The sequence below is a fragment of the Lemur catta genome, chromosome 7 (genome assembly GCF_020740605.2).
Source record: "Lemur catta isolate mLemCat1 chromosome 7, mLemCat1.pri, whole genome shotgun sequence".
In the NCBI taxonomy this organism is placed as follows: Eukaryota; Metazoa; Chordata; class Mammalia; order Primates; family Lemuridae; genus Lemur; species Lemur catta.
Window position 1 is genome coordinate 92,163,634 of NC_059134.1, and position 25,320 is coordinate 92,188,953.

Sequence of the window (25,320 nt, forward strand, 5' to 3'; positions counted from 1 at the left end):
GAGCAGAGAAGGTGCAGGCACCTGCAGCCCATGTGCAGACACTGGGTCTCATACACACCTCACCTGGGCCTTGATTCCTCCTTAAAAGTCATCACGTGGGTCTCTGGGACCTGGGGCCCCGCAGGGGAATAAAGGTTCCCCCCGCACCGCACCCGGCCGTTAGGTGCTCACTCCCACCGTGGAAAGACAGCCTGCTGGGCAGGTAAAGGACACTGGGCGGGGCTCCCCTTTGAAAAGGAATTTATGATGGCTTGCTAGATAATTAATTACTGCCCCACAGCAGGCCAGGGGATCAGCTTTTGTTTCTAAGGCTTAACCCCGGGCAGGAACCCTGAGATGGCTGAGGCCACGACCGAGGGGGCGTGGTTTATGATTCTTCTTTCTCCCTTTGAAAAGGACCCACAGGGAGGTGGGCGGGGCTGGGGCACAGAGCAGTGAGGTATTAGCTTCTTTGCAGCCGCCACGCGGGCAGCTCTGGCAGCAGGACCTACCGGCTTCTTACGCCCCGGAGCCTTCCTGTGCTCAGGAAACAAACCCCTGCCTGACCCAGAGCACCAGGTTCTTTCCGGGGAGGAGGGAGCGGCCGCAGGGAGAGGACCACCAGGTCGGGCTTCAGATCACACTGTGAGTGCCCCCCAGGTTGGGGAGTTGGCAAGTGATGAGTATTTTTTCCCCCACTTTGATGAAACCCAAGGCCCCACCAGGAGTTTCCACCATTGTCCTTTACCGAATGCACCTCCCGGCCCCCTTCCCTTGTTTTCTCAGGTCTCCGGGGAGATGGGGAAGTCACAGAGAGAGGAGGTGAGGCCTGCAGGCCTGGTGCCAGGCTAATGTGGGTTCAAATCCCGCTCAGCTACCTACTTGCTCTGTAACTCGGAGTAACACTAAACTCCCCTGACCGTAGTTTCTGCGTCTGGAAAGTGGGAGTAACAGCAACGTTCACCTCACGGGGTTGTTGTTAAATGGGGTGATACACACAGGTGGTCTGGACGCCCCAGAAGTAGGCCCTGAGGCAAGCATTGTGGACAAAGGGTTTGTTAAGGATGATTTCCCAGAGGAAACCAGTACGGGGCTGGGGGAAGGGCGCAGGAAGGGGAGGAAGGCAAGCAGGGGGACTTCCCTGCCGTCCTGCACAGGGCTGCTCCTGCTCAGCTCGCAGGGGAACCTCCACGTCTCAACTTGAGACCAGAGAACCAACTTTCATCCTCCCACACCCTCAGACACTGGTTCAGGGCCTCCCCGAGGGTGGGGGAGGGATGGAAGCTTCCAGGCACTGTGGCTCCCTGCACAGGGGAGCAGGGGGCTGCAGCAGCCCAGGAGAGTGGCTGGGACGGGCCTTCTGAGGAAGGGGCGCACATTAGGGGTGCTGGGAGGGGCCCCGCAGTGCTGCTGCAGGACGCCAGGCTCCCAGCCTGGCACATAGTGAGTGCACAGTGCGTGGAACCTGGGATGGGGGTCCCTGGACAGTTTATGAAGATAAGGATTCAGAGAAGTTGAGACATTGACCTGCAGATGCACAGCACATCCACGTAGAGGCTGGAGTTGATAAGTCTTTGCTCAGACACGCTGGAGTCTCCTGATGTCATCGTTCTTTAGAGTTCTAAGCTGCGATCTTATTATTTCCTGAGAGTCCTTCTCATGCCTTTTCCCTGGGGGTCTGGACTGCTCCCAGGGAAGGAGGAAGGCTTGGGTGAGGCATGACTGGACCAGACCCGATTCTGCCGGGAGATCTGCAGCCCAGCTCGGATCCAGCCCCTCCCTGCTCATCTCTTCTCACGGCCATATCCATATTTTACTGGCGGGGGGTGGGGTGGGGGTGGTACCAAAATGTACAAGCAAACCTAGATTTATTGCACTTCACTTTGTTGCATTTCGCAGATATTGCGTTTGTTACAAACTGAAGGTCCGTGGCAATCCTGTGTGGAGCAAGTATATCGGCAACATTTTTCCAGCAGCACGTGCTCACTTCATGTCTCTGCGTCACATTTGGTCATTCTCACAATATTTCAAACTTTTCCATTATTATTATATCTGTTATAATAATAGTGGATCTGTGATCAGTGATTTTTGATGTTACTGATGTAATTGTTTGGGGACATCATGAGTCGAACCCACATGAGATGGAGAACTTAATCGGTAAACGTTGCGTGTGTCCTGACCGGTCCACCGACCAGCTATTCTTACCTCTCTCCCTCTCCTTCTTCTCGGGCCGCCTGATTCCCTGAGAGGCAACAATATTGAAATTAGGCCAATTAATAACCCTACAGTGGCCTCTTAGTGCTCAAGTGAAAGGAAGAGTCACACGTCTCTCACTTTATGTGGAAAGCTAAAAATAATTAAACTCAGTGAGGAGGGCATGTTGAAAACTGAGATAGGCTGAAAGAAAGCTGGGCCTCCAGCGCCAGTTAGCCAAGTTGTGAATGCAAAGGAAAAGTTCTCGAAGGAAATTAAAAGTGCTACTCCAGTGAACAGGCGAATGATGAGAAAGTGAAACAGCCTTACTGCTGTTACGGAGAAAGCTTTAGTGGTCTGGATAGAAGACCAAGCCAGCCACAACATTCCCTTAAACCAAAGCCCGATCCAGAGCAAGGCCCTAACACTCTTCAGTTCTCTGAAGGCTGACAGGTGAGGAAGCTGCAGAAGTCTGAAGCTAGCAGAGGTTGGTTCACAAGGTTTAAGGAAAGAAGCTGTCTCCGTAACATAAAAGCACAAGGTGAAGCAGCAAGTGTGGATGTAGAAGCTGCAGCAAACTATCCAGAAGATCTAGCTAAGATCACCGATGAAGGTGGCTACACTGAACAACGGATTTTCAATATAAATGAAACAGCCTTCTGTTGGAAGAAGATGCCATCTAGGACTTTTCTAGCTAGAAAGGAGAAGTCAATGCCTGGCTTCAAAGCTTCAAAGGACAGACTGACTCTCTTGTTAGGGGCTAATGCAGCTGGTGACTTTCAGTTGAAGCCAGTGCTCATTTACTATTCTGAAATCCTAGGGTCCTTAAGAGTTATGCTAAGTCTACTCAGCCTGTGCTCCAGAAATGAAACAGTAAAGCCGGGATGACAGCACATCTGTTCACACCATGGTTTCTGAACATTTTAAGCCCACTGTTGAGACCTACTGCTCAGCAAAAAAGATTCCTTTCAAAATATTACCGCTCATTGATAATGCACCCAGTCACCCAAGAGCTCTGATGGAAATGTACAAGGAGATTGTTTTCATGACTGCTAACACAACATCCATTCTGCAGCCCACGGATAAAGGATTCATTTTGACTTTCAAGTCTTATTATTTAAGAAATACACTTCATAAATTTATAGCTGCCATAGATAGTGATTCCTCTGAGGGATCTGAGTAAAGTAGATTGAAAAGCTTATGGAACGGATTTACCTTTCTAGATGCCATTAAGAATATTTGTGATTCATGGGAAGAGGTCAAAATATTAATAGCAACATTAACAAGAGTTTGGAAGAAGTTGATTTCAACCCTCACGGATGACTTTGAGGGGCTTCAAGACTTCAATAGAGGAAGTCACTGCAGATGTGGTGGAAATAGCAAGAAAACTAGAATTAGAAGTGAATCCTGAAGATGGGACTGAATTGCTGTAATCTCATGATAAAACTTTAATATTTAATAGATAAGGAATTGCTTCTTATGGATGAGCAAAGAAAGTGGTTTCTAAAGATGGAACCTACTCCCGGTGAAGATGCTGTGAGCATTGTTGAAATGACAACAAAGGATTTAGAATATTACATCAACTTAGTGGATAAAGCAGCAGCAGGGTTTGAGAGGACTGACTCCAATTTCCAAAGAAGTTCTACTGTGGGTAAAATGCTGTCAAATAGTATCACACACTACAGAGAAATCTTTCATGAAAAGAAGAGTTGATCAATGTGGCAAACTTTATTGTTGTCTTGTTTTCAGATACTGCCACAATCACCCCCTGGCCCCCGTCCTCACCACCCTGATTAGTCACAAGCCGTCAACATCAAGGCGAGACCCTCGACAAGCAAAAAGATTGCAGCTTGCTGAAGGCTCAGATGATTGTTAGCATTTTTAGCAATAAAGTATTTTTAAGTTAAGCTATATATATTTTTTAAGACATTGCATACTTAATAGGCTGCAGTATAGTGTAAACACAACTTTTATATACACTGAGAAGCCAAAAAATTCATGTGACTTACTTCATAGCGATATTTAATTTATTTGCAGTGGTCTGGAACTGAGCTCTCAGTGTCTCCGAGGTGTGCCTGGACCCACCCCACTATTGCCTACCCTGCTATCGGGTGGCAGCGCAGGAGGAATAATGTCCCCTGCCCAAGATGGCAACATCCTAATCCCTGGAACCTGTGAATTACGTTTTCTTACATGGCTAAAGGGACTTTGTAGATGTGATCATGTTAATGGCCTTGAGGTGGGGAGAGATTATCCTGGAGTGTCTGGGTGGGGCTGACCACACTGGTCCTTACAAGAGGCAGAGGGGGGTTGACTACGGAAGAGGCACATCGGAGCGATGCCGCCTGGGGAGGCCTGGCCTGGCCTGGCCGTTGCTGGCCTTGGAGAAGGAAGAGCCCAGGAGCCAAGGAACACAGGCCGCCTCTAGGATCTAGACAAGACAAGGAAAGGTGTTTCCCTAGAACCTCCAGGAGCACAGCCCTGCTAGCACCTTGATTTTGCCACAGTGAGACCCATGTAAAGGGACTTCTGACTTCCAGAATAATTAATAAATTTGTGTTGCTTTAAGCCACTAACTTTGCGGTAGCTGATTATAGTAGCCAGAGGACACCAGATCAGGCGGCGTGATGGTTTAATTTTATGTGTCAACTTGGCTGGACTGGAGTACCCAGCTGTCTAATCCAACACTAACCTCAGTATTGCTGGAAAGGTCTTTTGTAGATGTGGCTAATACCTGCAGTCAGTTGGCTTTAGATACGTAGGAAGGCCTCATCCCATCAGTCTTAAGTGCAAAAATTGAGGTTTCCCAGAAAAGAAGGAACTCTACCCTAAGACTGCAGCATCAGTCCCTGCCTGCGGTTCCAGCCCACCTGCCTGCCCTGTGGTGTTCAGACTGCAGATCTCTGGGAACGTCCTGGTGCACGTGCAAGGACGTGTCTGTTCATCTTACCTCCTGGGAAGCTGCGGTGGGAAGGGCTCGTGGCTTGGACCCTGGGCTCCCAGCGCCCGGCCTGTCCCCTCCCCGCTCAGGCTGTCTCCCTTACCCCCCCCCCCCCCGCAAACAGAGAAACCATTTCTCAGACGCGCTCTGGGATGAGGCCAGATAAATGAGCCTGTGTCTATCTGTTTCCCTCTAATGAGCTCTCCCTCAGGCTCCACTTTTCCCTTTTCCTTGGGTCTCTGCGTCTGTCTCTTTCCCTCCCACGGAAGGAAAGAGAGTGTGTCCTTGTGTCTTTCTCTGTCTCTCCCTCTGCAGCTTCTCTCGAATGCAGACCCCTCTGCTGTTCTTCCCCTCTCGTCTAGACTAGACCGCCTCCGTCTCCCCTGCCCCCTTCTCTCATCCTCTGAAGTCTCTGCCCCAGGGAACTCTCTCTGCCAGCTCCCCCTCCCGCTCCTGCCTCCTCTCTGCCCCACTAATCTCGTCTAATTACTTCCTGCAGCCAAGACGGGCACCCCCTAGAACTGAGTGTGCAGTGGGGGAGGGAGGGAAGTGGTGGGGCAGAAGCTCAGGGGCCATTTAGGGACCAGCTGTGGGCAGCCAGTGGGCAGGTGGGCCCGTGGCTGTCGGTTGGGGGAGGCCAAGGTGCGTGTGATGTGTTGATTCCGTGGTTCTCTCCAAATGGCTGTCCTGGGGCCCAGAGCTGGCCTAGTCCTCCCGAGCACGCTGCCTGGTCTGTGTGCACACTCCCCTCGGCCAAGTCCCCACTGGGGGAAAACTCCCAAGGCCAGGGAAACTCAAGCAGGGTTCTTGAAGCTCGGTTTGCTCATCTGTAAAATGGGATGGTTGTACAGGACTGACAGCTGAGCACTTGAGGAGGCCGTTCAGAGAGGGTGTCCTGCAGGGCCTGGCACACAGTGAGGGCTCTGTAAGCACTCGCCAGTGTTGTCCCCTGGGGGTGGCAGAGGCAGCCTTGAGCGTCCTTGCCTTCACCTGGTGTCTCCCTCGTTAGGGAAAGTTGCTACAATAATAACTAGATGTCGTAAGACATCAAAAGGTGAAGGAACATTTGCACAATACTTTGGAAAGAATAAAGCTCTTCTTGCAGGTGATCTGCTTAATACCTCTAACAGCCCTAGGGTGAGGGAATTATTCTTATTTTGCAAATGAGAAAACTGAAGTTCAAAGAAGCAAGTAGTGTGTGTGCCCGAGGGCACCGGCTCTGAGCTGGGTTGGAGCAGGATTCCAGTCCCAGGCAGGCTGGCTCCAAAGGCTCGCTCCTTCCCCTCCTTGGCTGCCTCCCGGAGAGGTGGGACGCAGACTGATGGGCAAAGCAAACCCCAGGCCCTGTTTTTGTTTCGACATCGGTGCACAGCACACCGAGTTAATCACCCTGCTTGATCATGACACAGCTTGCAGTTCAGGCAGGAGATCTGAACCCCACTTTGCAGACGGGAAAGCACAGCCTAGAGAGACGGGGTCACACACCGTGTTCCCCAGCCAGCAGGTGGCACACGGCCATCAGCCTCCGAACTCAGGGCTCCTGTTACTGGTGTGTGACCATGGGCACAACGAGTCACTACTCTGAGCCTCGGTTTCCCCCACTAATCCTATCTCCAAGGGTTGCAGTGAGAGTTAAATGACACAGGACGCAGAGAGCCTGGCATCCTCACAGTCCCTGGTGGGACCTCCCTACCTGAGCATTTTCTGCCCTTTGAGAAACACATCAGCCTCCGAGGACAGCAGGAGCCCTGGAGTACTGCCGGGGAGGATTAAAAAATGCACGGATACTTGTTGAGTGTCTTCTGTGTGTGCACCAGAGGGTTAATGGTGACAGACACTGTGGCTGCCGGCGTGGAGCTTACACTCCAGTGCAGGACACCAACAGAAAACAAGATACCTATGAATTCATCAAATGACTGCATGTCATATAACTGGTGTGAAGGTGGAAAAAATAAATAAACAGGGGAGAGGGGCTGCTTTATCTGGAGTGGTCAGGGAAGCCTCTGCAGAGGGGACTTCGGGGCTGGTGCCCTAAAGCAGGCAAAGCCAGCCATGCAGAACTGGGGGGAGGAGGGTTCCAACTGGTAGGGCAATGTGTGCAAAGGCCCTGGGGCAGGGATGAGTTTGAGCTGTTCATGGATGGACAGAAGAGCAGTATGGCTGGGGTCTGGTGAGAGACGGGGTAGTGTTTCCCCAGCAGAGCTCAGCAGGGACCCAACCATCAGGACCTACGGAGGAGTTTGGACTGTATTCTCAGTCTAATATGAAGTCATAGATAAGGCTTTAAACAGGAAGGGACATAATGTGATTTACATTTTAAGAAGTAAGCCATATGTAAGCGCATAAGCCTATAGAGTTGGAAGGATCACTAAATATGATCTAGTCCACCTTTTCATTGTGCAGGGGGGAAACTGAGGCCCAGAGGTAGGAAATGTGTTGACAGCATCACACAGCCCATCAGAGCAAAAGCATCCCTTGAACTCAGATCCTTAGACACCAGCTCTAGAGTTCCTTCCTTTGGGAGGCTGGCAGAAGCCCCAGGTTGGGCACGACCTATGTCTCCTTTAAGCATTAGGGACCATGCTAGCATCCAGGCCACCCCCAGTTAAACTCATTGCTGTCCCTTTCCCATAATGACTTTTGCTCCACAGCCACTGTTGGGTCCCTTCAATGCCAAAGAAACACACATGGACCAAGTTTGAGTTTTAAATCACACCCTTGCTGTAGTAAATGCAATTCTGCCCGAACGTGCTTGACCCCATGTAAAGATACATCTGCTAGCAATTCTGGGAATGGATTTAGCATTTTTGCTCTGTGATGCACAGAGCATTTTCCATGCATGACCATGTCTTTCTGTTTTGTGGTAGAGTCCAGGCAGCATGACCCCCTTTTTGCAGATGGGATGATGTGGCCACGAGTGGCTGATTAACTTACATGAAGTCACGGAGGGAGAATGAGCAAGAGAATGGCCTCTCTAGGCAAGCAAGGTAACAGCGGAAGGGAAGAGAAAGAGTAAAATGAACGCAAAATCCCTGAATTCTAGCATGTGAACCTGAGACTCATTCTCCAGGCTCTGAGAATCATAAAATGACAGAGCTGGTAGGCCTTGGAGATGGTATGATGCAATGCATCCTGTAGTTTGGTAATTAAAAAAAAATGCCTGTTTAGGTATCATACGTACATATACAGTGCAGTGAGCATTATGGTCCACATCTTTTTGTGGGTATTTCTCTTGGGTATGTGACTGGGAGTGGAAATGCTGAGTCATAGGTTTAGCTTTAATAGATACTGTCCAGTCGAGTGGGCATGTCATTTGACAGTCCTGCCAACAGCATGTAAGCGTTCTGGTTGCTCTACCTCCTCGCCCACACTTGGCACCATCCATTGGTTCATTGTTAGCCAAGTTGTTCATCTGTAGTGATATCTCATCGCGGTTTTTGATTTGCATTTCCTTGGTGGTAATGACGCTGAATGTGTTTTCATATGCTTATCGGCTATTTGCATATCTTCTTTTGGAAAATGTCTATTTATATTTAAGCCTTTTGCATAATTTTAAACTGGGTTATTTTCTTTTTTTCTTATTGATTTGTAGGAGTTCTTTATATATTGTGGATACGAGTCCTTTGTTATACATAAGTGTTGCAGATACTTCTCCCAGTCTGCGGTTTGCTTTCTTACTCTCTTGATGGTGTCTGGGAGTCATTTGAGAGGAAAGAGCATGACTGTTTATCGGGAGCTTCCTTTATGCCGGACCTGGCCCACCTGTCTCACCTCCACTCAGCGAGGTGGGCGTGATCACCCTCCACTTCTCTACACCCCCACACCACCTGACAGTGAGGGACTTGAGGGACTTGTCCAAGATCTCAGAGTGGGCAAGTGGCCGGGCTGGATTTCTCCAGTCCTGGGGCCCCCTGACTCTGCTGTGGGCGTCAGCCAGAGAGGAGGTGCTCCCTGCCCTGTGGCATGTCCCCCTGTCAATGGCCAAGCAAAGAGGCAAGATCAGGGAGGCCTGTGTCTCTCTGTGTTCCCTGGAGTGGAGAGAATTTCTTGGCATCTTCAACTAATTCACGTTCCATTGCAGATTCCAAAGAGCTTTAAAGGTATATTCAAAGAGTTGGCATGATCTGGTGTTTGGGATTATTCTTAACGCCAATACTTTAAATGTATATAGTTCCTCTAGTTTATGAAGTGGTTCCCTGGTGGCTATCTTATTGCGTCTTCATTAATTTAATTCAATGAGGTAAGGGGTGGTGACAATTATTAGAGATGTCAGTCACGTCCCATGGACTTTTACCAAGGACTGACTCAGGGCAGGGGACACAGTTGAATGAGTCCTGTGTTTGGGCACTCATAGTCTAGTACAGGTCAACGTGGGGCGAAGTCAAAGAGACTCATTCATGATTCAGTGAGTTTTGACTACATGATGTGCGTATATGAGGCACCATGCTTGATGCTGAGGAGACTGCAAAGAATACTGCAGAAACAGTCCCTGCCCTCACGAAACTTGGAGAAATGAGGAAAATGCAATGGGAGCACAGCACCATAGTGGCCACCTTGCCCTGGGAGAGACGGGAGGCTTTACATAGGAAGCAAACATTTGAACTGGGTTTTGAAGGATGAATAGGAGTTCATCAAGTGGGAGAAGAGAGGGATGAGATTCCAGACCAAGAGAACTACAAGAGCAAAATCCTGGAGCTGGGATTTACCCAAGGTCACCTGGCCAGGAAACTGATAAGCCTCTTGCCTAAACCCAAGTCTTCTGTTTATAGACCTGTGTACAATCTTCCCTCCATGCTCTCTCCCTGACACTCGTCAGGGCACACAGTTGACACAGAAGTGGGTAGGTAAGTGCAGTCTGTGCCGTTTCCACCCAGCAAGCTGAGCCATCACCAAGGCCAGACCTGGGGGCAGTGTCCCAAGGCAGCAGTGGCCACTCTGGGTGTGCCTCATCTAAACACTAGTCTTCCTGAGGGTAGTAAACCATCAGCTTGCGGATCCTGTCACTCTCACAGACTCCTACTTAGCTTCCTGGGCCTCAGTTATTGCATCTGTAAAGTGGGGAGAACAACAACAACAACAATAATAGCCACATTGGTGAAGGCTTTACATTGTGCCAGGCACTGTGCTGACTACTTTGCACATGCTGTCTCCTTTCATCCGTGCATCGGCCCCGTGAGGCGTGGATCTCATTATCCCCATCTCACAGATAAGGACACTGAGGCTCAGAGGGCTCAAATGACTTGTCCAGCATTTCACAGACCAGGAAGTGGCAGAATCCAAGTCAAACATGTGTGAGGCCAGCGTTCCAGCTTGCAGCTAATAGGTCTTCCTGCTCACGCCCGTTCCCACCCCCTCAGTAGGCATCTCGGGGGTTTAGTGAGTATCTGTCCCTTCCAGCCTGGATGTGGGGCAGGCCAGAGCTTCTGCCTCCTCTGACTTGTGGACCGTGGTCGTGGAGGCGCCTCAGGGCTCAAAATACCTCGGCGCTTGGCTGGTCCGAGGGGCTCTGAATGCGTAACGGGCGTAGCCCGCTCTGGGTTGGGCCGTTCCAAAGGCCATTGCGCATGCGCGCGTGTGTCTGCGTGCGAGCGCGCCGGGGCCAGCCCAGCCGAGAGGAAACAGTGTTGCATCGATTACAAACTGAACCACGGCCGGCTTCCTGCCCAGCGGGGAAGCGGGCTCCCCCCAGGCAGGAACGTGCCCCCCTCTCCTTCTATTCCACGGCCATTTGGGGCGTCCCGCGGAGGTCATGACTCGTGCCAGGGGGCTGGACACAAGTCAGCAGGTCCTGCTTTTCAGGAGTGAATCCAGCCCCTGAGCACCATCTACTGAGGGCCTACTGTGTGCTGTGCTCAGAGCTGAGAACTCTGAGGGCGTCAATATTACTGAACTCTCACAAGCGCCTTGTGGCTGCGGAAGTTCCAGCAGCCTGGCGGGAAGCCTCGTGCAGCCCCGACTGCAGCAGGAAGCGGAGGGGACACTTGCCGTGGGAGGGGCAGAGACCCAGGGCTGTGGGGCTCCAAGTGGGGGGAAACTTCCGATCGGGAAAGGCTTCAGGAATGGGGTGGCTTTTAACCCGGGCCCTCGATGGATGGGTAGGATTTTGACAGTAGAAATGGGGAGAGAGGGCGTTCCTGGCAGAGGCCAAGGCCCAGCGGCGGACGAGCACAGGACAGGCAACCGAGGATGGTGGCCACGGGCACAGGCCCTGGCGTCAGAAAGACCAAGTGTGAATCTGGTTTCTCTTACTCACCAGCGCTGTGACTTGGAGGAGTTATGTCCCCTCTTTCTTAAAAAATATATCAAGGTGAAATTTGCATAACATGAATTCACCCTTTTAAAGTGTCCTATTCAGTAGCATTTAGCACGTTCACAAGGCTGTGCAGCCACCACCTCTGTCTAGTTCTAGAACATTTTCATCACCCCAAAAGCAAACCCTGTCCATGTTCAGCTGCCAGGTCCCTTCCCTGCGTCCCCTCAGCCCCCGGCAACTACTAATGCGCTTTCTCACTCTGTGGATTCACCTGTTCTATGTGTTTCATGCAAATAGATTCATACAGGGTGTGACCTTTTGTGTCTGGCCTCTCACTCGGGTTCATCCGCGTCTAGCATGTCTCAGATCTTCACTCCTTTTGACCGTGGAATCCTACTGTTGTGCAGAGGTGCCGCATTCGTCTGTTCATCCATCCCAATGTGGATGGGCATTCAGGTTATTTCTACCTCTTGGTTGCTGTGAATGATGCTGCTATGAACACGTGTGTGCACATATGTGTTTGAGTCCCTGTCCCCAGTTCTCTGGGGTGCAGACTTAGGAGTGGAATTGCTGGGTTGCATAGTAACTCCGTGTTGAGCTTTTTGAGGACACAGCATTGCTCTGACCTCAGTTTCTACGTCTACGGAATGGGGGTAACAAGGATAGCTGTCTCGCAGCGAAGGCTGTATGGATGTGGTTTGAGGATTAAACACAGTTAAGTGCCCAGGGTAGCAAGGGCTCAAGGGACACTAGGAGATGCATGGTGGAGATGGCTGGCGGGTTGTGGGAAGGAAGGGTGAGGAGCAGGGGCCTCCTGTGTCTGGCTGGGCTCATCTCTGCCCCCGAGTCGTGGCTTGCAGAGGCTTTTGGCCCTTTCCCGACCAAGGATGGGACGGAGTGAGCAGGTGGCTGCTCCCTGGGCCCTACTGGTCCCCTGCCCCAGGGAGCAAGCCCCAGGGGCCTCAGCTGCTGCTTCCCCCACCTGCTGCAGGGCCGCTCCCCCCTCCTCCTTTCTCTCCCCTCCTCCTTTTTCCCCCCTCCTCCTTTCGGAGCTGTTCAGGCTTGGCAAGCAGCAGGGGTACAGAAACCAAATTAACAGGTAAAATTCACATTCTTTGCCTGCAACCCGCCTGGCTGAGCCGCTCAGTCTGTCACACAGCAGGAATTGGGAACGGGGAGGGGCGGGGAGAGCAGCCCTGTCAGGAACCGTTTGAGAGGGAGAGAGCCCCTGGGGTCAGGAGTGGTGGGGAGAGGCCAGCGGGGCCCGGGGGTAACCCCCACTCCCTCCCATCCTCCAGAGCTGCCTCCCCCCCATCTGTGGCTCCCTCATGCCACGTGGTACATGAATGGCACAAGGTGACAGAGGGGGACAGCAGTGACCTTTGCCCAGGGGATGACCCTAACCATGGACCATAAGGCTCCTCTTCTCTGGCTGTACTCAGGTCCCCTTTGTTGGAGGATGGGGGAAGGTGCTGGGCCCCAGCATTCAGGCAGAACTGAGTTCAAGTCCAAGTGCAGCCACTTAGGATTGCAGCTGATCTTGTCTCATTTTAGAGAGGACAAAGTAGAAGCCGAGAGAGGGCACTCGATCTGCCCCAGGGCACACAGCAAAGCTGTCCCAGACTTGTGGCTGGAACAAAGGTTTCTTGCCTCTTGGTCAGCGTTATTCAAGTTTTGACCTTTTTGCTTTAATCCAACCCCAGGCTTGGCCATGTGTGTGTGTGTGTGTGTGTGTGTGCGTGGAGAGAAGGAGGTTTCTCTCCTGGGTCTCTTCCCGGTATACAGCCTCAGTGGCAGCCCGGTAAGAAGAGACCTGCTCTGAGTGAAAACAGTGGCACCCTGACGTCGCCTGCCCCTCCCTGCATCTACCTGAAGTGTCGCTTCCTGTTTCCCCGCCGCCCTGCATGGCCTGAGCACTCTGTGGTCTGGTCTGCCGCTGAGCAGGGAGCTTTAGACAAATCTCTGGAGAGAGAAATCAGTCCAGTGTTCCCTGGAAATGTTTCCGTCAGCTTCCCAGGAGGGGGCTTCAGGATTCCAAAGACCTGTGCCTGAACTTCAGACAAGGAGGGAAAACCCGGGACTGAGAGTGGCCCTGTCCCCTCCGTGAGTTTCAGTTGGCTCCCTCCCAGCCCAGGCACTCTTGGTCCCCACCGCCTGGTCCCCATTCACCCCCTCTCCTCTCTCCTCTCATGCCTCTGCGCCACGGCACAGCCTGCTTGCTGCCCCACGCCCGTCCTGCAGGTCGAGGGCCCTGTGCCCTTGCCCCGGCTGTGCCCTCTGCTTGGAGCACCTTTCCTCCTTTCTCCAACTCAGTGGGAAGGAGCCCACCCATTTGGGGCTACCTCCTGCATCTTCAGCAGTGCTGTTATCCATTCGTCTAGCGCCCGGTTGTGACAGGCTATTCCAGGCGCTGGGGATACAGCAGTAAGTGGTTTAGAACATTCCCCAGGCCCTGTCTTGGCACAGCTACTTGTGAACCACGTCTCCATCTCGGCTTCACTGCAGAGACAGTGCCGGAGTGCCTTTGCTCTGCCCCAGTGCCTGGCCCTGAGACATACAGCAGGCGCTCAGCAAGTGTTTGCTGAATGAATGAACGACGAACAAATGAATATCACTGTCTGCCTTCTGTTGTAGTGTCTCTGCAGGGACTTGGACATCCATTGGTTTAGTACGGTATGCCATGTTTGGCTCTAGGTACTGACATGCTATGCTCCCAGCATTTATTATTCTTACTACTAATAACAACAAAGCAGTTGTCATTGGCCCTTCCCCTATGTCAGGCACTGATTAAAGTGTGTTACATGTAGTAACAACAACACTGTCAGTAGGAACTATGATCATCTCTGCTTAGAACTAAGAACTGAGGCTCAGAGAAGTTAAGTCATTTTCCCAAAGTCACACAGCTAGTCAGAAGTAGAGAGCTGGGACCCTAACCCCAGTGCTCTGACTCCAGAGCGGGTATTACGTTTATTGAGTGATTGAGTGCACAACTCATGCTATTTGATATTTTGGTAACTGAAAGAGTTCATTCACACTCAGAAGTAGCTGCACAGGCCCTCTTTGTGCAAACACATACACACCATGCACACAAGTGTGCACCCCCTTGGCCCACTCTCCAGTTGGTGCCGCCTGCACTGGAGTCTGTCATCCTGTCCCTGACCCTTGCCTCTCGAGCAGGTCATGCACAGGTCCTTGTCTGAGGGTCCTGGTATAGACTCTTTGCTCAGCCGGAGATCTGGTCAGTGTGACCTAAAGGATCAGTCATTCCTAAATGCAGTGGGGTGCAGGGAGTACGTTTGTCAGGGGAAGGGGAAAAGGAACCAAGATGGTCTGGAAATGAACTGTGACAGATAAACCCCGCCTTCCAGGAGACTCCTGGGAGATATGCAGGCTTATAAAATGCCCTGGGACATCCCAGCTTGAAGAGTGCAGATGCCTCTAAACTCTGCCAAAACATTCGTTCATTTGATCGGTCGCTCATTGCCTCACCAGAAACTCAAGTGCTCATGCTATACTAACGCCCTGAGCAATGAAGGTGGGACTAGGGCATTGGTGATCTTCCAGGGCTTACAACAACAGGCAGGGGAGTTAGACCTGGATGCATAGGCAATGGTGAGCTATGGAAGGTTGTTGAGCAGGAGAGTGACATGGTCCAAGCTCCACTCCTGAAGACCTGCCTCCCTGCCTGGTGGGGGATGGAATGGAGGGAGGCTGGGTAGAGGCGGCAGCTGGCAGCTAGGGGCCGGGTGAGAGAGGGTGAAGGCTGGAGTAAGCAACGTGGGTCCACGTAGGTGGCGAGTAGAAAGGAGGGGTCTGGATAGGTAGACTGAGCTATTGTGGGAAGGGAGAGAGAGTAGAATCCAAAGCCAGTAAGTTTGGGAGACTGAATGATTGATTGGAAGGGTTCCTGAAGGGGCCATTTCTGGGACAGCATTAGTGGTAATTGTAGTAGTTACTCAGGCCTTGCTCTGTGCCAGGCACTGTGCTAATTGCTTATGCATTTATCCCATTACAAGAATCCCCTGAGATAATTACTGTTCCCATCTCCACCTGACACATGGGGAAACTGAGGTACAGTTACCTTGACATAGATTTCCCAGCCAGTAACCAGTAGAGCCAGAATTCCACTCCAGGCGGCTGCCTGCAGAGCTTCTGCGTGTGACCCCTGCCCCACGGCCTTCCCATCGCAGGACCGCAGGAGGCTGTCTTGATTTCTGGAAAGGACGTGGGTTTCCCAGCTGAAGCACTGGGAGGGTAGAACAAGGGCGACTTAGGGTTCACATGGAAACCGACCTGAATGCAGACGCAGGCCTTGGGGAGGAGGCCCACAGCCACCCCGTCCTGTGCGGTGGGGACATCAGCCCAGAAGATTGATGAGAGGGCAGAGGAGGGAGGAAAGGAAGGAGAGGAAGGAAGAAAAATTGCTGGCCATTATACCTGTCCTTTGGCAGGGCCCGGTGATTAGCAAACCCTCAGCAATAAAATATTTCGTTTTGGTATAATTGGGAAGTAATTATGTGGTATGGGTTGTGTATTAATCGTGTTGATTAATTACACTCAGGTAGTAATTAAACATCTGCTTGATAATCGCATGCAGCCCAAAGCCTAACATTTACACACGCACACATGCATGCGCACGTGTGTGCCTGTGCCACGTGCAAAGCTCCTTGGTCTCATGCTCATTTGTGTGTGTGTCGGACAGAGCCTGGCTCAGTTAGAGACCCCTCTGTCCCCCATCGTGCAATGAGGACTTTGTCCCCAGCCTTGCCTGGGACACAGGGAGGAGCTGAGCTGGGCCTGGGGCTGTGCCACCTGGAGCCCCTCTCAGAATAGAATCCCGGTCTCCTTTGCGTGTGACCCACCTGGCCACATGGGGTTGGCATGGGCGCTCAAGTGCTCCATATGTGGCACTGTGCTGCTGTGTCTTAGAACTCACTGCAAACTCTGCCACCAGTTCCCTCCTCTACCCTCTTAGACTGTGTTTGGCCTTGAGGGTCCTTTCTTGGGTAGATTTCTTTTTCCCAGCAGCTGGGTGCAAGTTCTTATTGTAGGAACCTCTTGGGCTGGGGCCCAGGTTCCACCCCGCACATCCCTTAGGACTGGATTTAATGAGCCGACCCCAGAGGCTGCAGGGACCAGTGCAGGATGCTGACCTCGGTGCAGAGCCCTGGCTCTGGCCTGGGTCCCACCCTTGCTGTGTGATCTTGTGCATGTCGCTCCCCTTCTCTGTGTCTCTGGTTCCTGGTCCGTAAAACAAAGAAAACTGAGCTCAAAGGCCTCCAAGGGCCTTTCCAGTTCTGCTGTATTCGGATTCTAATTTTGTTTGTACTAATTAGGAATCGGAGATAATTTAAATTCAATACGTATGATCCTCAGTGAGTAAACAATTGAAAATAATTCCTTCCTTTATGACTTCCCAAAGACTCACTCATGAGCAATGAGAACTCAACTAAAATCAATAGCTTTTATTTTTCAGGCAGAGAAATTGCAGGTTCTTTGAGCTGCTGGGCATTGCAATTCATTCTCGTATTTTAAAATTTTATGTTTGTGTTTATGGACTGCCATTAGGTAATATAGATCCATCCTGGAGGTTGATTTTTTTCATTAACTTAACTCATTTTACTTATTAGTTCACATTTATAGCTTGAGTTTAATAAGCACACCATGCAAAAGTCATAAAACAGCCTTTTTCTTTAACAATATTTTAAAATCAAGACTCTTCTCTGAGTCATCTCAGGTTTATTTGCTCATAACTTGCTTCTCCTGTGATTTGAGGCCCAGTAAGGCCAATTCTACCCTGTTATTTGACCTTGAGGTTCAGTGTCCTCATTTGTAATAGGGGAAGGGCATCACTTGTTAATAAAAGTAGTGAATTTTTAAAAGCCAGCATTCAACGATCACTTATTGTGTGCAAAGTGGTTCTTATATATAATCTGGTTGAATCTTACAACCCTATAAGGTGGCTTTATTTTCTTTGCCACTTTATAGGGGAGGCAGCTGAGGCCCAGAGAGGTTGAGTGACTTGCCTGAGGCCACACAGTTGGTGACAGTTGCAGAGCTGGGATGCAGACCTGTCTGTACTGGTCAAGTTGACACTTAACATTAACCATCGCCATGTCTAAATTCAGTCACCAACTTCTCTCCCATCTGGCCTCAGGGAGTGCAGGATCCAGGGACAGGTGACGTGGGCCAGGCCTGGCTCACAGCCTCAGAGCTGGGCTTCCGGAGCTGCTGTGGGATGACCAGGGCCTCATGACCGTCCACCCCAGGCCCATCTCCCACTGGGCCATGTCCTTCCCACCTGGCATTTCTGGGCTTGGACTTGAGAAAGGATTTTTATTTGAGGATGATATGCATGTGTGTTTGCAGTGACACGGGTTCACATGCCAACCTTCCCCAACACACAGATGCAGAGTGCCCACCCTCACATGCCATGTACACTCGTGCACACGTTTATGACACACACTCCTGAATTTCTCTAGTTCACATTCTATTTGGCCCCTGGTCCTGAATACCTGCTTGCCCCAGCATTTGGGTATGCCCATGCCTTTGCTCACCCTGGCCCACAGCACCCTGTCCCATCTGCACACGTGCAGGCCTGCCCCCTCCTCTAGGAAGCCTTCCCGTGTTATCAGGGAAGCTAGGAGAGGAGGAGCCTTCCACTGAGTCTCCCTGCCTATGAGTCATTAGCACCACGGGCTTCGGGGCTGACCCTGAGCAACTGTAGACTGACAGTGGGTCTGCCACCCCTTTCACAGATGGAGAAACTGAGGCCCCACGCAGGCGAGGGTGTTCATGAGTGCTCATGGCAAGTTAGTGTGGCCGTGGGACTGGAACCCAGGACTCTTGCTCTGGGTCCACTGACCTCCCTGTGAGGGTGGAGACCCCCTTCCAGTCAGTTGGGTGGGTGATCTGCTTCTGTCTGTGTGGAGGCGGGAGGAGGATGGAGCTGGGGGAGAGGGGCCCAGGTGAGCCTCTTCTTCAAGTGTGTGTGGTGCGGGCGCAGAGAGGAGACGGAGATGCCGGGGAGAGGCTGAGAGAGACACATGGTGGGGACGCGGCCGCTGAAGCAGGGTCTGCAGGTGACCCCGGGGAGCCGGAGAGGATGGCGCAGCTGCCTGGGCTGCTGCTGGAACAATCTCCTCTTTCCTGCAGCCATTTACTTATTTCTTTATTATGCCCTTTTGGGAAAAGCCAGGAATGCCACCCTTCCTGGGGAATGCGCTGTCCCGCCCCTCCCCAGTTCACACCGTCTGGTGTGACATTAGCCTCACCAGCTTGCAGAGCGCTAATGACATTTGCATTTTGCTGGCTGTCAAAATGTGGGCTGTGCTTGGTGGCTGGGGTGAGGGGATCCCACAGGCAGGTGGGGGTTTGCAGCCGGGAAGGCAAGGAAGGCAGCAGGCTAGGGGCCCAGAGAAGGGGGAGAGCGTGGGGGGACACAAGGCAACTTCTGGTCCAGTGCTCTGCCTCCCCTGTCTTACACACACACACACACACACACACACACAGGCAGTCTTCCTCTGTGTCACCTCCCTAACATTTATTGAGCAATTTATTTGTGCCAAATGCTCTCCTGTGGACTTCACAAAGTTATGAAAGTCATTTTAACTCCCAGCAAAACTCAGGGAGAGATGCCATTATCATCCCTATTTTACAGACGAGGAGACGGACACTTTGAGAGGACCCCTGACTTGCTCAGGCTCCCACTTCTGGAAAGAGGTTGCCCCAGCATGTGGCTGAGGTCCAGTAGCCTCCAAAGGAGGGTATGGCCCTGGAGAGAGCACCTGGCCACAAGTCATGAGAGACCCAGAGTTTAGGCCTCACTGCCACTCTGTAGGTATCCGTCTTGTCATTAGTAAAAAGAGGTCGTTGGTCTGGCTGCACGTGGCATCTCAGGAGTGCATTCTCACATGAGGAAGGAACTTTTCTGCAATAGGCTCAGACTCACGGAGTTTCCTCCCACTCACTCAGACATACAGAATTATGTCTTATATCAAAGCCAATCATGAAACATTTGCTAAGCCTCTCCCCTCTGCAAGGGCATCGTGCTAGATGCAGCGGGTATGATGCTTATGTGATTTTACCCAGGACGTGGGCACGTGGGCACACTCATCTTCCTGTCTTAGATTGTTTTCAGGCTAGTTGAGCAGATGGTGGGTCCCTGATCCTGGTGGATTCACCCAGGCTCCTGCCATGTTGGCCTCAACTCTCCACCTCCTGCAGGGCCCAGAGAGCGTTTCAAACAGAAGGAAGAGAGCTCAGCTCGGGCAGAGTGAGGTGCTGAGATCTCCGCCCACCAGGCAGTCACGGCTGGTTCTGCTTCTCTCTGACAGGTGGGCATCTCCTGGGCGGCCTCCAGCTTGCCGTGGCTGGAGCTTCCAACCCTGCCATCAAAGCAACTTGAACCTCTTGAATTGGCTTTCCAGAAACGTGGGCATAATCCTTTCCAGACTTCCCGCCGCCGGCTACCCAGGTAAGGGAGTTCAGGCTGGGTCGGCACAGGGTTTGTGCCACGTTTGTTGTGGCTGTTATAATTGTTGCTAAGAGTAACCCTCGGCAGCACACCCTGTCATTCTCTGTCACAGTGTCTTGTTTTATTGCCTTTGTTAGCAGGAGGGCCCAGTGGTCAAGGCTCTGAAGTTTAACAGACCTAGTTCAAATCCTGGAATCACCAATTACTAGCTGTGTGACCTCAGATGGGTTCCTTTACCTCTCTGTGTCTCATCTTGGTCCAATGAGGCAGCACCAGCACCCACCTCTTGTGATAAAGATAAAATGAGGGCATATATGAAAGGAGCTTAGAACAGGACCGACATATAGCAAGCTAAGAATCCAATAATGGTAGCTGTGGCGAATGGTATTCGTGCATTCATGGCGACCTGGAACTAGTTCATTCTCGCTTTGATGGTCTGTCTCTTGAATTAGAATGTGGACTCCATGAGGGCGTGGACTTTGTCTGTCTTACTCTCAGTTGGCCTCCCAGGTCCAGCACAGGAAGCTAGCCCCTTATTTGTTGAATAAATGCATGAGATACCATGTTTTACCTGTATTATGCAGAATCCTTAGAACAATCCTTGAAATCATCCGTATGGGTGAGGATAAAGGATTATTTGTGTGTGACAAAACCACAAAATAACAGTACTCTAAACAAGAGAGAGGTTGATTTTTCTCTAAGGAAAATTCTGAGCTAAGGTGATTCTTTTAAAAAACCATTAGGGGTCGCGGTTCTTTTTGTTTTGTGTTGTGGCTTCCCCGTGGCTCATCTACGTGGTTGGTGAAGGCCCACCACTGTGTCTCCAGTCCAGTCCACAAGAAGGGAAATCAGATGGCGCATGTATCACTTCCATTAATGTCCCGTTGGCCAAAACATAGTCACGTGGCCCCCACGGTTGCAAGGAGAGCTGGGCATTATAGTCTTTATTCCAGTGGCCATCTGCTCAATGACAAGTCTGTAACCTGGAGGAAGGGGAAAATTGATACTGCGGAACCCTCTGCCTTTCATCCCCACCAGCAATGATGATCCTTGGTTTTTTTTTTCAACCTTCCCTCCCTTCCTCCTCCTCTGGCAACTCCTCATCTCTTTACTGACACCATAGTTTTGCCTTTTCCAGAATGTCATATAGTTGGAATCATATAATGTGTAGGCTTTTGGCTTCTTTCACTTAGTAATATGCATTTAAGTTTCCTCCGTGTCTTTTTGTGGCTTGATAGCTCATTCCTTTTCATCGGTGAATAATATTCCATTGGACGTGCCACAATTTATCTGCTCACTTATTGAAGGATATCTTAGTTGCTTCCAATTTTTGGCAATTGTGAATAAAGCTGCTATAAATATTTGTGTACAGGGTTTTTTTTTTTTTTTTGGTGTGAACTTAAGTTTTCAGTTTATCTGGGTAAACACCTAGGAGCATGATGGCTGGATTGTATGGTAAGACTATGCTTACCTTTGTAAGAACCTGCTAAGCTGTCTTTCAAAGTGGCTGTACTGTTTTTAGTCCCCACCAGCAATGAATGAGAGTTCCTGTTGCTCTGCATCCTCACCAGCAATTGGTGCTGTGAGTTTCGTGGATTTTTGTCACTCTATTCGGTGTGTGGTGGTATGATCCCCATTTTAAAGTTGATACAGTGGGTAAGAGATCTGGGATCTTTTCATGGCCTGCTTGACATCAGAGCCCAAGACTATCTTGCCACACTCTGCTGCCTCTCCCTGTGGCAGGTCTCCCTGAGACTGCAAACCAAAGCCCTGGGGGATGCTTCTTGCTCCAAGCTTGGGAGTGGCTGAATTCCAGGCCACTCAGTCATTATTTAGTGTCTGTCTCCCGCCAGTGCATGGAAGGTCCATGGTGCAGGACAGTAAGGAGTGGGGATCAAGTGAGTGGACCTGAGCCAGGTTTGCAGGGGTCTTGCTAGATCAGCCAAAAAATAACCCTTGGTGGGGCCAGATAGCTGGGAAGGCTGGCCTGTGCCCCTCAGGTTCAAGTGAGGAAGCATGGCGCTGCTGCGCAGGTAAGCAAGGACCATGATGGGTCAGAAGGAAAGGTTGGTGGCAGTGGGTGATGAGGGGCCAGGCCGAGGCTGAACTGAGGTCAGATGCTGCATCACTTGGAGCCAACATTGAACTCAAACTGGATTAAGCAAAGCAGGCAATTTATTAGCTTTTTATTAGTTTCCAATATATTGGCAATTTGGGGGCTGTTTATTGGTGCCAAGGCACGGCTGAATCCAGGGATCAAATGCTGCCCTTAGGACCACATCTGTGCCCTCTGCTTCCCTCCTTGTGGGCTTCAGTCCCTGGCAGCATTCCCCATGTGGCAGCAGGGCAGTGACCAGCAGCTCATTTCAAATCCAATGGATGCAGAGCTTCTTTTTCCCAGGAGTGCCAACAAAAGTCCCAGAGTTGAGGCTTATTGAGTGGTCTTGGGTCACATGACCACCTCCAACCAATCACTGAAACGTGGAGGATAGAATATGCTGACTGGTTGGACAGGGTCAGTGGTGGGGGCAGGGAACGTGTGTGATGAGTTGGGGAGTCGACCTGAGTGTGAGAGGGGGGAGGTTCCCCAAAGGGAAAAGGCAGGTGCTATTTTCAGAAGAAGGAGAAAGGAATGCTGAGCACACAACTGGTGCTCCCTACCAGTGTCCTTGCAGGGGGTGGGAGGCATGAAGATTTGTCAGATTTGTCAGATTTGTCCCAGCTGGAGTCCTTCCTGTGGTTTACGGTACCAGGGTTGGCCTTTTTCTGACAGGTGCCTTGTTTTTAGTGTGTCTGGTATCCGAAGGCCTAACTTCACACACACACACACACACACACACACACACACACACACACACACACACACACACACACACACACACACAGGTATGCAATGTATCTGCAAGTGGTACTTCACTTTCCAAAAGGACTGCCCCAGAAAGACCTTCTCTTAGAGAGCCACTGCACTCCCTAGTGGCCGCCCCGCTATTTCAGCCGCCCAGTGCCTGGCCGCATTGGGTTGGCCTCCACTTGCTGGGAGGGACTTTTCTGTCCTCCTTTGACCCTGACTCCTTCATTGCTGGGGGACGTTTCTTGAACCTCTTTATGGTTTATTTGCCCTAAATGGCCTCTCAGAAGACATCAGGACCTATGATGGGCCAGCCCCTTTCCAGAAAACCAACAGCAGCCTCACTTTTTGAAGCCCCCCAGAAGGAGGGACAGGAGAGGTGTCCGGTCACCAGTTGAGCAGGAACTACACGTGAGCAGGCCAGCCCAGCAGCCCGGCAGCCCTGGCTGACCTCCGCCGCAGCTGCTTGGGTGCCGTGTACAATTTCACTTGAAAAGCGATTGCTCTGCAGAACAAAGATTGAAAACCACAGCTCATGATGCTGCCTCTCAGGCAGCTGCGGCTGAGCGCTTTTTAAGATCTGCCCCTTGCTTGATTTTGGTCAACCGCAAACCTCCTGGCCCTTCCCAGGCTCCCTCCAGCGCTCTCTGTCTCGCCTGTGGGTGCTGCAGCTCCGCACGCCCCGCCCCGCTGGCCAGCTCCCCCCCTGCCGCACGTGGTGAGCCAGCACCTCTGCGTCACTGACTATGGATTCATCTACTCGGCCCGTGGCTACTGAGCACCTACTATGTGCCCGGCCCTGTTTCAGATGCTGGAGATTGAGAGTGAGCAGAGCCCAGAGGTTGCTGCCCTTGAGGGTCCCTGCTCACTCCTCTGGGAGATCAGCAGAGGGGACAGGACCCTCCTCTGGGTGTCTTGCCCCCAGCCCCTCATGTGGGACCTTGCTCGGTGCCAAGCCGCAGCTGGGCTTGGTGGATGTTTGTCGGTGGTCAGTTATTTTCCACACCAGATTTAAAGCCCCCGTTCGTGCCTGTTGCTGCCGAAACAATGGAAGGACTTGGTCCTCAGCCACTAGGACTCAGGGTTTAAGATGAAGCTTGTGAGGGCCCTGGGGAGGGAGCAGGGCCCCCCAGAGATCTGTGTGCACCTGCTCAATAAACAGCCGCCAGCCGCACTTCCCAGGCATTCTTCACTCACTCACATGCACTCAGCGGCACCTCACAGGCCAGTTGGGGGGAGACGGGCGTCACCCTGCAGACATCCAAGGAGAGGGCTCAGAGCAGAAGGAGGCTGGGGGCTCAAACGCCAGAGGGAGATGTTACTTCTGGGTGGCGGTGGTGCACACCAGGGGACACGGCGCCTGTGAGCCGGGCTTTGGAAACCTGCTTGGGTGTGGGCCAGGCCATGGGCTGGGGGAAGCATTCCAGGAGCAGAGGCTGGCGGTGGGGCCCTGGGGCTGGGAGGACCGTGCCAGGCAGGGAGTGAGATGAACTTGGTCAGCCTTCTTCCCTGCAGGCCTCCAGGCTTGGCTGTGCCGGGCCTGAGGCCATCTTGTCTTCAGTGCCGCCTTAAACTACAGCCTGGGCTTGCAGTTGCGTTGGCTCATCCCTGTTCCTTTTCTCCCTCCCTGCCCAGGAAAGGGAGTTTTGGAGACGCCCTTGAGAAGAGACCGTGCTGCACAAAGACCAAGAGTCTCAATCCTCTCAGTCCTGAGATACTTTACAGAACCTTACAGTTTTGTAGGCAGCAGGCCTCATGGCAAAGTCGGGAGACTTGGGTTCTTGTCCCTGCCGTGCTCCTGATGTCTTGCCCTCCCTGTCCTATAGTTTGTCATTTGTAGGATGAGGAGTAAGGCCCCTTCCAGCTTTAAACATTTTATTCCAAGTCAGACCTGGGTTCACATCCCAGCTCTGCTAGCAGTATGACCTCAGCCTTCCGAGCCTCAGTTTTCTCATCTATAAATTGGGGATAATAATAGTATATACTTCACAGGACTGATGTGAGGATTGAACGAGATATCAGATGAGAGAAAGTGCTTCACGGAGCACCTGCCAGAGGGTCAGCACTCATCGATGGCACCGGTGCCATTGGTGGTGGTATCATTTACAGTCCAATTTTATCACTCTGTAGGCGGCATCCCAAATAGAGACTTTGGTGTATAGGTGCCTATTGGTTCTTGTCCCCCAAACCTTGGTAATGGGCTGGCAAATCACACCCTTCCCAGCTCCAAATGGGGTGGAGCTGCCTCTCCAGAATCCCATTTAGTCATTCATTCAGCAAACCCTTAATTGAGCACTTGCTGTGCGCCTGGGCCTCTAAGAGGCACAGAGAATCCTATTGAATAGGACACCCAGGGTTCCCGCACTCCGCAGGTCAGGTCTGCAGGCTGGAGCCTTGGGGAGAAATCACCCCAGCCCCCCTGCCTCTCCCAGTACCTGGAGCTTTGTTTAACCCTCTCTTGCCATCTTGGGCCTCGGGCCTAGGTGAGATGCCAGAGAATCCACTGAAATTAACCAGTCCAGCGTTGCACCTGGACTTAAACGGTGGATTGGACTGCTGAGTCCTAGTTCAGCACTATGCGAACTGAAGTATTTTGGAGAGGAAGATGAGCTTGCCCTGGCCCTGGATGA

The 25,320-nt window shown here is 51.6% G+C and overlaps 1 protein-coding gene across 4 annotated transcripts in view; it reads left to right on the forward strand.

Moving 5' to 3' along the window:
* Positions 1-25,320, forward strand: part of TSPAN18 (tetraspanin 18) — a 176,337-nt gene that overhangs the window by 92,651 nt on the left and 58,366 nt on the right. For 2 of the 4 annotated variants that reach the window (XM_045557871.1, XM_045557870.1), the window contains one exon: positions 19,703-19,842. The exons of the other annotated variants lie outside the window; for them this stretch is intronic. The gene's annotated coding sequence lies outside the window, so the exon portion shown is untranslated. The remainder of the gene's footprint in view (positions 1-19,702; positions 19,843-25,320) is intronic. 4 annotated transcript variants of the gene reach the window in all.